Below are 14,261 nucleotides of genomic sequence, written 5' to 3'. Positions count from 1 at the left end.
TCGATTCCAGGAACACTGCTGCTTGCTATCCCTGAGGTCCCAGGGAGAGAGAGAGACAGCACTGTGATGGAAGCAACAGAGCACTGGGGCCAAAGGACTGCGCCCGAGTGAAGAAGGAAGAAGCCGGCGAACCAGAAAGGATGGTTCATAACCAGAAGGAGCAACTGCCTCCCCCGATGACAGTCCCCACAAGAACACAGGAACGCGGGCCATATCGTGGCGAAGGAGGGAGGCTCTGTGAGATTCCCAAGGAAATCGCAAATGCTAAGCGAGCGGAACAAATACAAACGGGGCCCAGTGGGCCTCAAAACACTCTGAACCCAATAAAAAGACCCAAAGAGGAATGAAAAGAATATAGGACCAAGTAGGGGGCTACTAGAAATCAAAGAGTAAGCAAAAGCCTCAAAGGGCTGGACCCAAAGCATATACCATAGTAGGGGGGACCAAAAACTTAAAGGAAACAAAAACAACCACCAGGGTTATACCTGAAAGAAGGAATCTTTGGGCCAAGAGGTCTGAGCCCAGTCTGGGTCACAACGCAACAGCCACACACTGTGGGTGGAGAACTGTAAGCAGTTACATGAACCAGACTCAATCATTCCCAGTAGGACCGCTGACAAGTATCAGCCTATGCTGGCCGGAAAGAGCAGTGTTGACCATTGTGGGCCACATTAATGACTGTGCAGCTGGTAGTTCTATTAATAACAGATCCTTTACAAGTGTAAAGAGATTGAGGGATTTATAAGTGACATTGACCTTTGGGAATAAAGTGAATGCAAGAAATTGAAATGAACAGTTTAAACAATGGCGTGAGCGAGCTTAAACCCTACCCAGGAGTGCAAGGATGGGAGATGGGGAGAGACAAAGAGCCGGCAGCTAACTTAAGGGTCTAAAGGGAGTTATTGATTATCAAGAAGGCGTCCAGACCTAAGGTGTGGGATGAGGGGGGAGCAAGAGGATTCCCTGGACCTGCCCGGAGTTGTAGGGGGTAGACGAGAGTTTGGGAATGAGAGGAAGCACTAGAACAGTCCATACTTTGGATACTGGAATTCTGCTACTCTGTGTTTGCTTTTTGGAATGGGGTACACCGTAGCTAGGCTTTCCAATGAAATTGGTGATATGTGTTCTGGTTACTCCAGGAAATCTTGTTGAGGAACGAACATCCAAGAAAACCATGTCTGATATGATATGATCTGATATGATATGATATATCATTTGTAACGCGCAAGGCAGGTAGGGGGATCAAAGGGAGGGCAGACAAACGATCCTACTAGGCCAGGTGTCATTCAGATCATGCAAGTGCATGGGTAGAGGGAAGGGAAAAGTGCAAGGGGAAAGGGAGGGGGGAAAAGTGCAGTACAGGTTAAGTAGAATAATAATAAATAATAAAAAGGCCAGCTGGTGGCAAGTGCAAGGGAAGTGCAGACAAGTGCTGGGAAGGGGGCTGTAGGGATACAGAGACAGTCCCGCAGTGCAATTGTTGCCAGGGTGGCAGTGCAAGTGGAGAGTGGCTGGGTCAGGGACCGAGATTGGTGAGAGTGGCCCAGTTGCAGATTCAGTGCAGTTTCAGTCAAGAATTAGCAGGGGAAAGCGGGAGAGAAAGCAGAAGCAAAGAGGAAGGTTTTGAAATGCTTCCGGAACCGGAAATGGTTCACCTCAAGTTTCAGGGAGGCAGGAAGGCTGTTCCAGAGGGAGGCCCCTGCCGCGGAGAGAGATCTACCCCCAACTCATTGCTTAGAGAAGCGGCTGACCCTGAGGGAGTTAGAGGCGGATGAGCGAAGAGCTCGAGAAGGGAGATATTTAGGAAGAGTTGAAGGTATTTAGGCCCCTAATAGCAAAGACTCTCTTGCTTGGCATCATCTGCACAAGCGTAGAAGTATGAATGTGTGTAGTTGATATTTTAATTAGGCACGTACCTTGCCCAAAAGCACTGTACAATTAAAATAACTCAGAGAAGCAATCTTAATAGTGATTAATACCAGTTTAGAAAACACAAATTAATTAAATAAACAATTATCATTGTAAAGGAAAGTCCAGTAAGGAAGAGGCAAATCTTGGGGATTCCTAGAGGGTCAGCAGCATAAAACACTTTCTCTTGAACCTGGGACGAGGAGGGTGCGCAGATCAAAACTTTGTGAAACATGGTTGTCCCCAGGTGAACCATGTTGACATTGCGGTAGCTAGGGTGGACAAGTCCCACTGATTTATAGGCAAGGCAACTCATGTTCAAAGGGATTCTGAAATCAAGGGTATCCACTGGAGAGTAATCAACACACAGGAGATGCTGTCAAATGTTCATATCCCAGAAAGAAATCAAGCAGCAGATTGAAATGCCAACAGAGTTGCTTTATGAGCTATGATGAACAAAGCATTTCCCCCATTCAATGCAGGATAACACCAAGGCCTAGCATTTGCAATAGTTTGCTGGGAAGAAAAGGCTTCCATTTTCACACCACGTGAAGCTAATAGTGGGACCATCCAGAAGTGACAGGCACCAGTGTTCTCTTTAGCCCCTCTTCTCTTTCTATTGTGCATGGAAACTTTACTTGCTTTATAAGAACTGTGCTTGTATTACAGGCATTACATGACAATAATCATGTGATTAAGCAACTGATTCCTGCAGATAAGTGGTGGGGACAGACATTTTCTAGCAGGCCACAATACAATGCTTGGCTTGGTCGTTGTCAGGAGGCCACATTGATTATTGACCCTGCCCAAATCTAACGCTCACCAAAAATCATTCTTCCAATTTTGTTTCAAAGGGGATTTACCAGTCCCAAAAAGTATTATTTGGAAAAATGAGCCAGTAATATTGGATCTTAGGGTCCCCAATGATTACAGGTTTATCTTGATCTTACTGGTAACGGTGGGTGATTTATTGAAATACCACTGGTCATATGTCAATAAATCTGCAACTATCCTGTAAAAGGTGTGTTTTTTAACCATTTCCATACTCAAATTGTTTGTCTAATATGAGATAATACAGCTACTGTTCATTATTTTTAATGCATAAATGTGTACATTCCGACCCTTTTGAGCATTACACAGTGAATGTGAGCATCAGAGATGCAATGTCCCTGAACCCTCTGTGGGATGTTTTCACCCACTCATCCATGCCCTGCAACAGTACTGTGCATTGAAAACATCAGAATGGCCATTGGAAAGCATGCTGCTCGCTCAAAACAATCCAAAAATGCGCAGAAACGAATCTGAAAGATAGGCTGCCATCCACTATTGCCTATCTTAGTGAGCACAGGAGGTCACTGCCTAAAACCACCATTGGGCTACACACACAGTAGCCTGAAACCACTTGGAAATAGCAATGCTGATTGCCAAAAGCAACCCAGAGCTGTTTGGGAATTCATTTTCTTGATCGTCAAAATTGCTAAAATCATGGCTCACAAAACCACCAAAAGGATACAACTTCTTGTTGGGTTTTCTACATTTCTCTACTGCAAGAATCCACATCAGTACAACGTCAGCAAGAATCATATGTTATTAGGACAAAATCCCATGTTAAAGACATTCATTTAAAGACAGCTGTCAAAAATGGGTGCAGTACCTTTGCTCGGTGGCAATCTAAATTCTGACAGGAGAGCTGTATTGCAGAAGCTAAATATGCCAAAGCAGAGAAGTCTATCAAAATGCCATATAGAGTGCCACACATTGATTTAATGTGGAAAAGGACTTGATTAAAGATATGTTGCTTATTTTCAGTTTATAATGATATATTTGTTTACAAGGAACTATGTTACAATTGATCAGAAAGTAACTTGATGCAGTTAAAAGTTCAAGAGGCCTTCTGTCTCTGGGAACCCTTCCCACCTCATCCCTAGACAAAGGTGCTGACAGGAAACAAGACAATGGATCCTATCAACTGAATAGAATATGCTGATTTGGGTGTAACTGGTCAAACAACTCCTGGCAGGAAACAGGCCATGTGACCTCTGAGTCAGAGCCAAGCTTCTGGGGGCAGAGATAAACCAATGGGTGAATTCAATTGAGAGCAAATATATATTTTATAAAATTGCAATTTACAAAGTGTTCCAAGCTGACAGAAATGTACAACTTTGAGAGTCTTAAAATGAAAAATGCACTCACAGTTCAAGACTAAGTTGGGCGCTGTGGGATGTTCTGAGGCCAAGCCCCGTAATTATTAATATTGTGGATGCAGTGTTTATGCTAGAAACCTAAGAACTTCCAGTAATATGCTCAGAGAGGGTGCGTAGGTCTGTGTAAAATTGGGGGCCGGACCAATATTGCGAAACCCACCAAAATCGGGAATCAGTTGTCAGAGTTGTCAGAGTTGGAACAGAATGTACCTTAAGTGATCTGTAAGGTGTATATGTATTATGAACAACTTGTGTATCTGGGAAACATGTTTGTTATCAAAAATTGATTTCCTATGAGAAAGCAAAGGGCAGTGTTCTTTCCTTCAGCCATAAACATGACACCTGATGACACAGAATGACTCACCACTCCTTCCTCCAGTCAGGGCACAGAGAATCCTCTAACCTATCAGGATCCGTGGATTGGGCATAGAAAGTCAGCCTCCACACCTACTTTGAAAACACATAAAAAGAACCACTGAGACCCAGATGGGGACACTCATTTTTCCACTACTCATTGATTCTTGCGCAGCACTCTGCCCGACCAGATCCAGACAATATCCAGACAATATCCAGACAAAGACTCCAGACTCCTGAGACTCCAGATTCCAGATATATCCAGAGGCCAGAATCTAGAACCTTGGAGAAGCAGAGGCCTAATCCCAAAAGCTGAATTCTCTTCAGCAGGCCTCAAAATCTTTTGCAACCTATTCTCAACAGCCGGGCCGTGCTGTTTGCTTCTGGCTAGAACCCTGTGCCAGAACCAGATCCAGACCCAGAAAGCAGAGCTGTATCCAGAACCCATTAGATCCAGTTCAAGTGCCGATAGCAGACCAGAGGACGTGCTGTGAGCAGAACCAGGGCCAGAGACAGTCCGGTGGCGAGAGTGAAGTCCAAACCTGACCAGATCTGTGGCGAGGTCCATTTCATTCTAAAACTAGGAGTGAGTATCTAGCCTAAAACTGTGCATAGTCATCTCTTAGTCTCAAGTAAGCTTATCCCATCCATTTCAACCTGTCCAGAACTGCATTCAGAATTTTGTGTCATCCTGTGATTTCAAATCTGTAAAAGCGTCATCTGTCATTCTGAAATCTTGACTTTATTTTTTAAAATGTAACCGTCATTTTAAAGCTAAGATCCTCAGCTTTCCAAAAAACCTAACACGACATTCCAACTCCTTATAGTTTTTCCGTAATCGCGATTTACACACGCGGAAAAAGTGCAGCAAATTGCAAATTAGCTCAATTTCATTTTCTGTCAAAATAGCTGCTCCTTGTTCTCAATTGCTGAATTTCGTTTTCAACCTGATAATCATTCATGAATCATTGCTAGTGTTGACCTGAACTAATCCAAAGCAGCTATCACTTATCCTGAATCTCCTATAGTGAATTAAAAGCATTTTAGCATATTTTCCCATCCATTGCAATCACCTTCAAAAGTATTTTTGCCTGTTTAACATCATACCGGTTTTCTCTAAGCTTGCGGGGTAGCAACTGGAATTGAACTCATTATTAATTGTATTCTTGAAACCTGTGTGTCCTCATTTCCATCTCTTCCTATTGCATAAAGGGGGAGTGAGTTGTCACAAGGGAAAAGGTGATCATATTATCTCTTGTTGAAATCATATCAAGTTTATTTCTGTGTTGCATTCTTTCCCACCTTGCATTTCCTTGAAACCATAAAAGTATTCTCTGCTACCTTATCCTTTCTATACCAACTCCTCATTGATTAAAGAGAGTATGCTATTGTAATATTACCCATTGTTGACCACTATTATATTCATAAGGTGCTATCAGATATTATTTCGTTCATAAAAGTGTGATATACATATATATATTGTTAATTCCTCAAATAAATCTTTTAATTTGCAATACAAACCTACTTCTTGGCTCAGTGAGGTCAGGGGGATTCAAAGAGAGAGGCGTTATATAAGGGTTCATCATCCAGATTCAAAGAATTTGGCATAAAAATATATAAATAAGGGATTCCATTGGGCATCCCAGACTAGGCATTGACTTAGTTGGATTGCTGGATTGAAGTCACGTACACCTCTTTACAATATCCCAATAGAAAAGGTGTTTCCCTGTATTGGCACCCTTAGATAATGAAGGAACCCCGGGTGTGCACTCATTAAACATATGTTAGAGTGGTGCCTCTATCTAGTCCTGTGTTTGGGTTAACCATGAAGAAAAAGGAGATAGAAGCAAAGTCCAGTGGGGTGGACTACTGAAAGTGGGGTTGCTTTCAGTAATTAAAAACCATTTTAATCATCATAAATTATAACATCAAAACATCATACATTATTTTTTTTAAATTAGCTAAAACAACACCTAAAATGTGGTTGTGGGTGAAAAACACATTTACAAACTGCCACCTCCTTGGCCAGGGTATTTCAAACAACCTTCAATTGTAACATTTGTTGACTTCTGGTTTCTGTACAACTTCAATAAAACCTTGAGTTTATGCATAACATTTGGTGATTAATTGCATCCATTAGTGACTGCATTTCAATTATACAGTATCAACTCTCAACATGTTCCAGTTCATATGGGTGATCAATCTAGAATATTCATCAGGAGTCGGACCCTGGTTGTTAGACTAGCGTTCAGACTGCGCTAGTGTGTTGAATGCTTAAATCGGTGTGCTGTGTTGTCAGACCCTGTATAGGTGATTTTAGAGGGCGATGCCGATCATCTGAACGTAGGGAGGAGATAGATTTTGTCCTTCCTTCTGCCTCTCTTGTAGAGGATCTAAATTCAAATGTTTGAGTTCAGGCGTCCGAGTCAAGCATGCGTTGCCTTTTTTAAATCTGACAAATGGGTTTGGATGGTACCCGTGGCAAACATAGGATTAATTTCCTTAGTATTGCACGCAATCCGAGACAGCCATCATGGGCATTTTCAGAGTTGTATGCCGAAATGTACTCGATCAGTGATTTTGAAGGCATTCCTGCTACACTGCGCATAAGGCTTCCTGTTGCTAGATGCGGCTGCTATTTTGTTGCACTGCCGGCATCTCAGCGTATTGGCAAACACACTATAAATACCTCAGAGGAAATGTTACAAGTTTTACATCCACCTCTTGTATTGAGGGAAACATTTGAGGTTTTCCAAGATGGTTTAGTTTAGTTTAGTTTATTTATAGAGCGTGTCTGAACCCTCAGGTAGCTGGGCGCATAATCATGTGGACAACATAGTTACATATCGTTGCACGAAGCACAAAAAAAACCAAAAAAAGGGTACATACATTCAAAGGTACACAGGAATGGTACAGAATGTGGCATGATATAAGTACAAGAGATAGTGAGGACCGGGTTAAATGGTGGTCCATTTCAAAATTTAGTTAAGACATGCAGTGGTAATTGGTGGAGAGAATAAACCTGGAAAATGCGTAGGTAAGTGGCCAGGTGTTAGGCAGAGAGCCAGAATTTCACCATGGCTCTGAATGGCCAGAAAGAAGCTTCCGATCTGATTGCAAGAGGGAGAGAATTCCAACATTGAGCTGCAAGAACTGGGAAGCTGGAACCTTCTGCTGTTTTTAGGTTGAAATAGGGAACCTTTAGTTGGTGCAGGTAGGGAGTTCTGGTGGGTCTGTTGGAACTGTGTGTAGAGAATTTGTCCGATAGGTAGCGTGGGGCAGTAAGTGACATGCACTTATGTGTGATGACAAGGGTTCTTAGCTTAATTATGTCCCAGATAGGGAGCCAGTGGACTTCTTTGCTGGCTGTAGATATGTGAGCCTTGCGCGGGAGGTTAATGGCGCATCTTAAGGCATTGTTTTGAAGAATCTGGAGTCTGTTCAGATTTTTTGTGGTGGTGCCCAGGTAGAGTGTGTTCCAACAGTCTAATTTAGACAATATCAGCGCTCTGGATAGGATGAGCAGGTGGTGTTTATTTGTTTTTTCAGCGATAGGGTGGAGTCGAGGTACACACCTTGTGTTTTGACCTCTTTGGAGACTTTTATGATGTTGCCATCAATGGTGAAAGATTGGTACCTAGAGTCCAGTTTATTGAGGCGGGCCTGGGAGCCTACGATAAGCAGTTCCGTCTTATCGTCATTGAGGCAGAGACTGTGTGTGGCCATACAGGCTTGAATTTCAAGGTAGATTTCGTTAAGCTTTGCAACATCTTCTTCATAGCAACCAGTGAGAGTGATGAGGATCTGGGTGTTATCTGCGTAATTAGTGTAGCTGACACCCAGATCGTCAAGGCGGTCGAAGAGAAGCTTAGTGAAGATTTTGTAAAGTGTGGGAGAAATACAGGAACCTTGAGGAACTCCACATTGGATTGGGATAGGGTCAGCAGCTGCTGATGGGGCAAAGACCCTAGTCGACCTGTCAGACAGAAATGACTGAATCCAATTGGTGGCATTCTGTGAGAATGCAGCAGCCGAGGAGAGGTGTTGTGTGAGGATCTGGTGGTCAACCAGATCGAAGGCAGCGGAGAGGTCCAACAGGAGCAAAATGACGAGATTGCCCTTGTCTTTGGCATCATCCATTTGGATTTTTAGATCCAGGAGGGCGGTTTCGGTCCCATGCCTGGGTCTAAAGCCGGATTGTCGCAGGCCTAGGAGGTTGTTGTCTTCCAAATGTTGTTGTATTTGGAGGTAGGCTACTCTGTCTAGAGGAGAAAAGGGACCGTGGTGATGGGTCTATAATTCGTGGGGATGTTAGGGTCTAAATTGGGTTTTTTGAGAAGGGGGAGGACCCACGCTTCTTTGAGGTTGTTGGGGACCACTGAATTTTTGAAAGAAGAATTGATCAATTAGGTGATGAGAGGAGTTAGATCTTTAGCTCCATCTTTAATGACGGAAGAGGGGCATAGGTCACCTTTGCAATTGGATGGTTTGAGGCTAGCGTTTATCTTAACTACTTCCTCCTCCGTGACTGGAGAGAAGTGGAAAGGGAGGCAGTTGGGAATGGTAGGGTCTTTTTTGTTATTGAGGTTATCTTTGGCAGCAAGGGTAGCTTTTTTGGCTTCTATCTTTGCTTGTAGAAGGGCAATTTTGTTGGAGAGGGCAAGCTGGATATTATAGCACCATGCTTTGTCCTTGGTGCAATCCTCTGTAGGTGGCAGTGGTGATTCGAGTTCCCTTAGTATAGAGAATAATTCTTTAGTGCCAGATTTGGTGTTGTGTATTCTCATGTTATAAATCTCTTTTTTGGTGTTTAAGATAGCAGATTTGTAGGTGGAGGTGGCTGAGGTGAATTTGTCTTTAGTGGAGAGAGATGGGGCTTTTCTCCAGCTAGTTTCCACAGTTCCTTTGATGTTGCGGAGAGCCTTTAGTTCTGCTGAGAACCATTTGTTGGTGTGGGCAATGGGTTTGGGTTTTGTTGTTTAAGTGGAGCTATCTGGTTGAGAGCTAGTTCCAGTGTGTTGTTGTACAGGTCTACAAGGGAGGACGGGTTGTCATTCTGAGTGGGAAGGTTGGGTTTAGTGATGGACATGAGAAGTGGTCTAAGGTTCTCTATAGTGATGTTGCGATGGTTTCTTGAGATTATTTGTGGTGTCCTGGAAGGTGGTGTCGTTATGGGTACAGTTCTAGGTAGAGAGAAGGTGATAAGGTGATGGTCGGTCCAAGCACAAGGTGTGATGTCTGTGAGTGAGAGGTTGCAGTTGGCATCTGCTAGCCAGTCTAAGGATCTTCCTTTTGTATGTGTTGGTTAATTAATGTGTTGAGTGAGGCCTAAATGAGTAATGGTGTCATTAAGAGAAGTGGCGTGATTTCCATTAGGGTCATTGAGTCCCATGTTGAAATCACCCATGATGATGATTTGTGATTTAGGTTTAGTGTTTGTGGTGAGTAAGAGCGAGATATCCTCTTTTAAGGTGGATAAGGCACCTGGAGGTCTGTATATGATGTGTAGGAGGATGGTTTGGGTGTTAGATAATGGAAGTTTAATAGATAGGAGTTCGGCTGAGGGTATGGTTGTGTTCGTTGCTTCTCTAATGTTTAGGATAGACTTAGCAATAAATGCCACACCTCCTCCTATTCCGTTTTTCTGTCAGCACGGATGATGTTATAGTTGTCAGGTATGGCTAAGGCTAAAGCAGGACCAGCTGCTAGGTGGAGCCACGTCTCAGTGATAGTGATGAAGTCGAGGTGGTTAGCAGATATAATGTCTGCAACATCGGTGGCATGGGCTACCAGGGAGCGGGCATTGATGAGAGCACCCTTAGTGGAAATGGATGTAGGGTTGACTTTCGTGGGTGGTGGAGTGTGGGGTGTTGTGGAATTATGGCTAGCTGTGGGATCGATATGCAGAGTTTGCTGCGTATGGTTCTTAGTCTGATTGGTGATCATTCTAGGGAATTTGTGGCTAAGGCGAGTGCGGTGGCTGAGTCTCGCGTTTCTAAGCTTGATGGGGGGCTGCATTCAGGAAGGTGGTAGTGGGTAGAAGGAGGCAGGACCCTAGTCTTGTGTTTCTAAGAAGTGTAGGGTAAGATGTGAGGGGTGTGGGTGGGCGAGCAAATCTGTTTATCCAGTCCACTGGGGATAGTAATTCTGGGTAAAGTGGAATAGTTGTGTTGGTACAGTTCTGAGGTGAGATATTGTGGAGTAAAGGGAGGCGCGTTGCCATAGTCAATGTGGCGCCTCTAAGGGTAGCCATCATGGGAGGTTGGGCTCCAGGTGGTAATGGCAGAGGGTGACTGCAAAGGTATAGTACGTAGAAAGGCAATTTATGCAGTCAATTAAGGCTTGCAATAGAAGTAAACATAGGCACCGCTAGGGCTGCAATAGGCAAGGGCAATGTGCACACTTAAAAGATGTTTGCAATAAAAGTGAACAAGGCACCTGCTGGGGCCGCAATAGGCAAGGGTACAGGTCAATATGAGCAGTCAATAAGTGCTTGCGATAAAAGTGTACATAGGCACCGCTAAGGCCGCATTGACTAAAGGCACAGGTCAGTTTGAACAGTCAATAAATGCACGCAATAGAAATAAACATAGGCACCGCTAGGGCCGCAATAGGCAAAGGCACAGGGCAATGTGAGCACTTAAAGGATCAGGTGGCTAGGCGAGATGCGAGATTGTCTCAGGCGTGTTCCAAAACTTAATCATTTATGCAGGCATATATAAGGACAGAGTAAAATGCAGTAGTATAGCTATACAACAGATAGGTAGACAAAGCCACGGTCGTGATCATTGGTGATGCTGAATGTGAGAGGGTGGTATACCTGGGGTGGTAGAGTCATTTAAGGGATTTGGGGATGAGTTTGTGAGAAGAGGCTCACCCACAGAGTGAAGATCCTTCCGGCAAAAGTCTGAGAGTTCAGATATGTGTGGCATGGAAGCAGGGCGTAGTGTCCTCGCCTGGCGCCGGTGGCGCTAGGTCAGCTTGGCCAGCAGTAGGCCTTCTTTCTACGGCCTTACTTCGTAGGCCGGCTGATAGCCTGCCGGCTATTGGTCGTGGCAAAAACGAACTTGCCAGCCAATCAGAGCTTGGGACAGGCAGGGATCAGGCAAGGCAGGAAGACAATGCGGCAGTGGCCATCTTTGGAAGGGTTTCCTTGTGTTGCTTTGCACATGAGATAGCATGCAATCAGGGAATCGAGGTGAAATATAGATTTTCGGCGGGTGCGCTCAGAATTATGCAGCAGTTTGGCGCAGATTTGAGGGGCTTCAGGCACAATTCTTAATATGCCTTGGCCTTAACTCCATAGCACGGTGCTTCTTGGGGGTGGGGTACTGCTCCTGCAGCCCATGCGACTATGCTCAGGAGCTCCTGCTCCTGCTCCGGCATGTAGGAAAGATGGTGGATAGTGGAGGCTAGTGGGTATTCCAACTCCCAGCACAGCAATGTTTACAGGTGGCCGTATTTGAAGGGAATGGTGCTGGGGCATATACTCTCTGAAGCCTGTAATATGGTGGGTGCTGAAAAAGACAGTGGGCCTCATTACGACCCAGGCGGTAAGGGGTTTACGGCGGCGTAAACAGCGCCGACCCTTACCGCCTGATTCCGAGGTCCCTTAGCGCCATGGAGGATTTAACACCTGCTTTTAGCAGGTGTTAAAATCCATGGCGCTAAGGGTCCTTGTTGTTAATTACGCCACCGTAATTTACGGTGGCGTAATTAACGCCTTCCCCACTCCCATTATGCCCTATGGGGCAAAAATGGGAATGGGGAAGGGTAAATGGGGATTGGGGACTTACCGCCCCGCCAACCTCGGAATGGGGCGGTAAGTCCGCCAACCACCATGGCGTAAACGTAGCTTACGCCATGGTGGTAAAGGTACGACCCAGGCGGTAACTTACCGCCTGGGTCGTAATGAGGCCCAGTATGTGTGTCAACACCACAAGGCCCCATGAGGAGGGGCAAATGGCGCATTGTAAAGCACACGGAGCAAGTCACACTATTGGTACAGGGGAGGATGCTCAGAGCATCATAAGGAGATTTGTGCTCCTACATGGAATAATTGTGAAAACTGTCAATCATGCATTTTAAAGCATCTTGGCAAGTAGCACTACCATACATTGAAAAAGAAGAAGTCACAGGAGTTGGAGAACCTCATAAAGACATTTACAGAAAAGGATTTTACTATCATACATTTTAAAGGAAATTCTGCTGGTACCGTAAATATGAGGCAATAACAGTCATCGGTGGCGTTGCTAGGATATTTAAGATACAAATCCCGAGCTCTACTCTTTAAAAGGCAATTAAAGGCACAGATCTTTAGGTTTTATTATACTGCTTCGTCCCTTTTCGCTCACTCATTGCACCCATCAGTGTCACCGGCAATATCGCCAAGAGGCCACTCCTGGTGACAGGGCGCTTCACAAAACTCAACAATTAACCTTTGCTTGAGATATGGCAGCAGCAACTGAACATTTTAGGGCCCTGTTTTCACATTGTGACTATACACTATATAACATATTAGCTGTCATCATTGGAGCATGTGAGGCTGGACATTTCATGTGATGACTACACCATGCATAGCAGATATTACCTGGCATTAGATGGCATTAGTCAGGCATTTTGGGGCTGCACTTGTATATGTAAGGTTGTATCTTCATAACAAAAGCCTTGGTTTAAAGACACAACCATGATAACATTGAAAAGCCAAATCATATGGCTGTATTAATGATTAGTATTTCCAGCATTTACCCTTCTCTCTCATTGGTTTTTAACTTAGTGGCATAGCAGGTTATTTCTAAACTGCTACCTTCTTCCTGTTGATTGTGAATAAACGCAAGCCCATGGTTCAGCAAGTGCTTAACTCTGCAGTCAGTCCCCCTATCAGCTCCATCTCTCCTAGGGGGCCACAGCAAATGATGTAAAGGACCACAAGTGGCCTGCAAGCATTATAGCGAGAATGGCTCGTGTAGATGAGTGAATGGCTGCTTTCCAAACCTATGAGGGTGAGAGGTCATTGCATTATAAGTACTTCAGATTCGGATTGAGCAGTTCACTGAGGCTTCAGTTTCATGAAATATACAGTTTTTAAAAGAAATAATCTCGAAAACAGGGTGATTGATCTTAGTAATATTTACAATCTGGTGGTCCAGATAATGAATACAATTAAATGTCATATGTCGGTGACATTTCTAAACTTATTACATACAATATAAGCACAAATATTTTCATTAATTGAATCAGTTATGTTTTAACTTGATCAGCAGGCAAAATCGTGTAAAAATCTCCCACAGCTAACATTTTGTGCAAACTATTCCCTTTTCGCATACCTTTTATATCGTCACACCCATGTTCTTCAGTCACACATGGAGATTTTTTATAAAAACATCTTCTTTTCTCATCTTAATTTTAACTTTGTGTCAGGCTTTTCTGAGAATCCATGTTGATTTCTGCTGTTAACAGATGCAGATCCTGTAACTCGTGAACAGCCAGAGATGTGGCCTGATGGACGAATCATAGCCTAGACCATTGCCAGATGGACACTGACACATGATGCAGGATGATCTGCTTAGGATGCACTATTTTGGGATTTATTGCATATAATTCTTGCCTGCCTATTTACAAAAGATCTATGTAAAGGATACGAGCACATTTTCCGATTTGGGTAATTGAACACATTGGCATGCATACGCAGTACATTAGGTAATTATCTGTTGTCTACATGTACTCAAACTATTTAGATACAGATATTTAAGTTGTTTCATCTCCAAATTAGATTACATTTGTTTGTCAGACAAC

General features: G+C 43.8%; 1 protein-coding gene across 3 annotated transcripts in view; it reads left to right on the top strand.

Moving 5' to 3' along the window:
* GRIA3 (glutamate ionotropic receptor AMPA type subunit 3) overlaps positions 1–14,261 on the top strand; it is a 1,487,966-nt gene that overhangs the window by 872,391 nt on the left and 601,314 nt on the right. The gene's annotated exons all lie outside the window — the stretch shown is intronic.

This window comes from Ambystoma mexicanum, chromosome 5p (assembly GCF_040938575.1).
Source record: "Ambystoma mexicanum isolate Mex_15411 chromosome 5p, UKY_AmexF1_1, whole genome shotgun sequence".
In the NCBI taxonomy this organism is placed as follows: domain Eukaryota; kingdom Metazoa; phylum Chordata; class Amphibia; order Caudata; family Ambystomatidae; genus Ambystoma; species Ambystoma mexicanum.
This window is presented reverse-complemented; position numbering and strand designations above follow the sequence as displayed.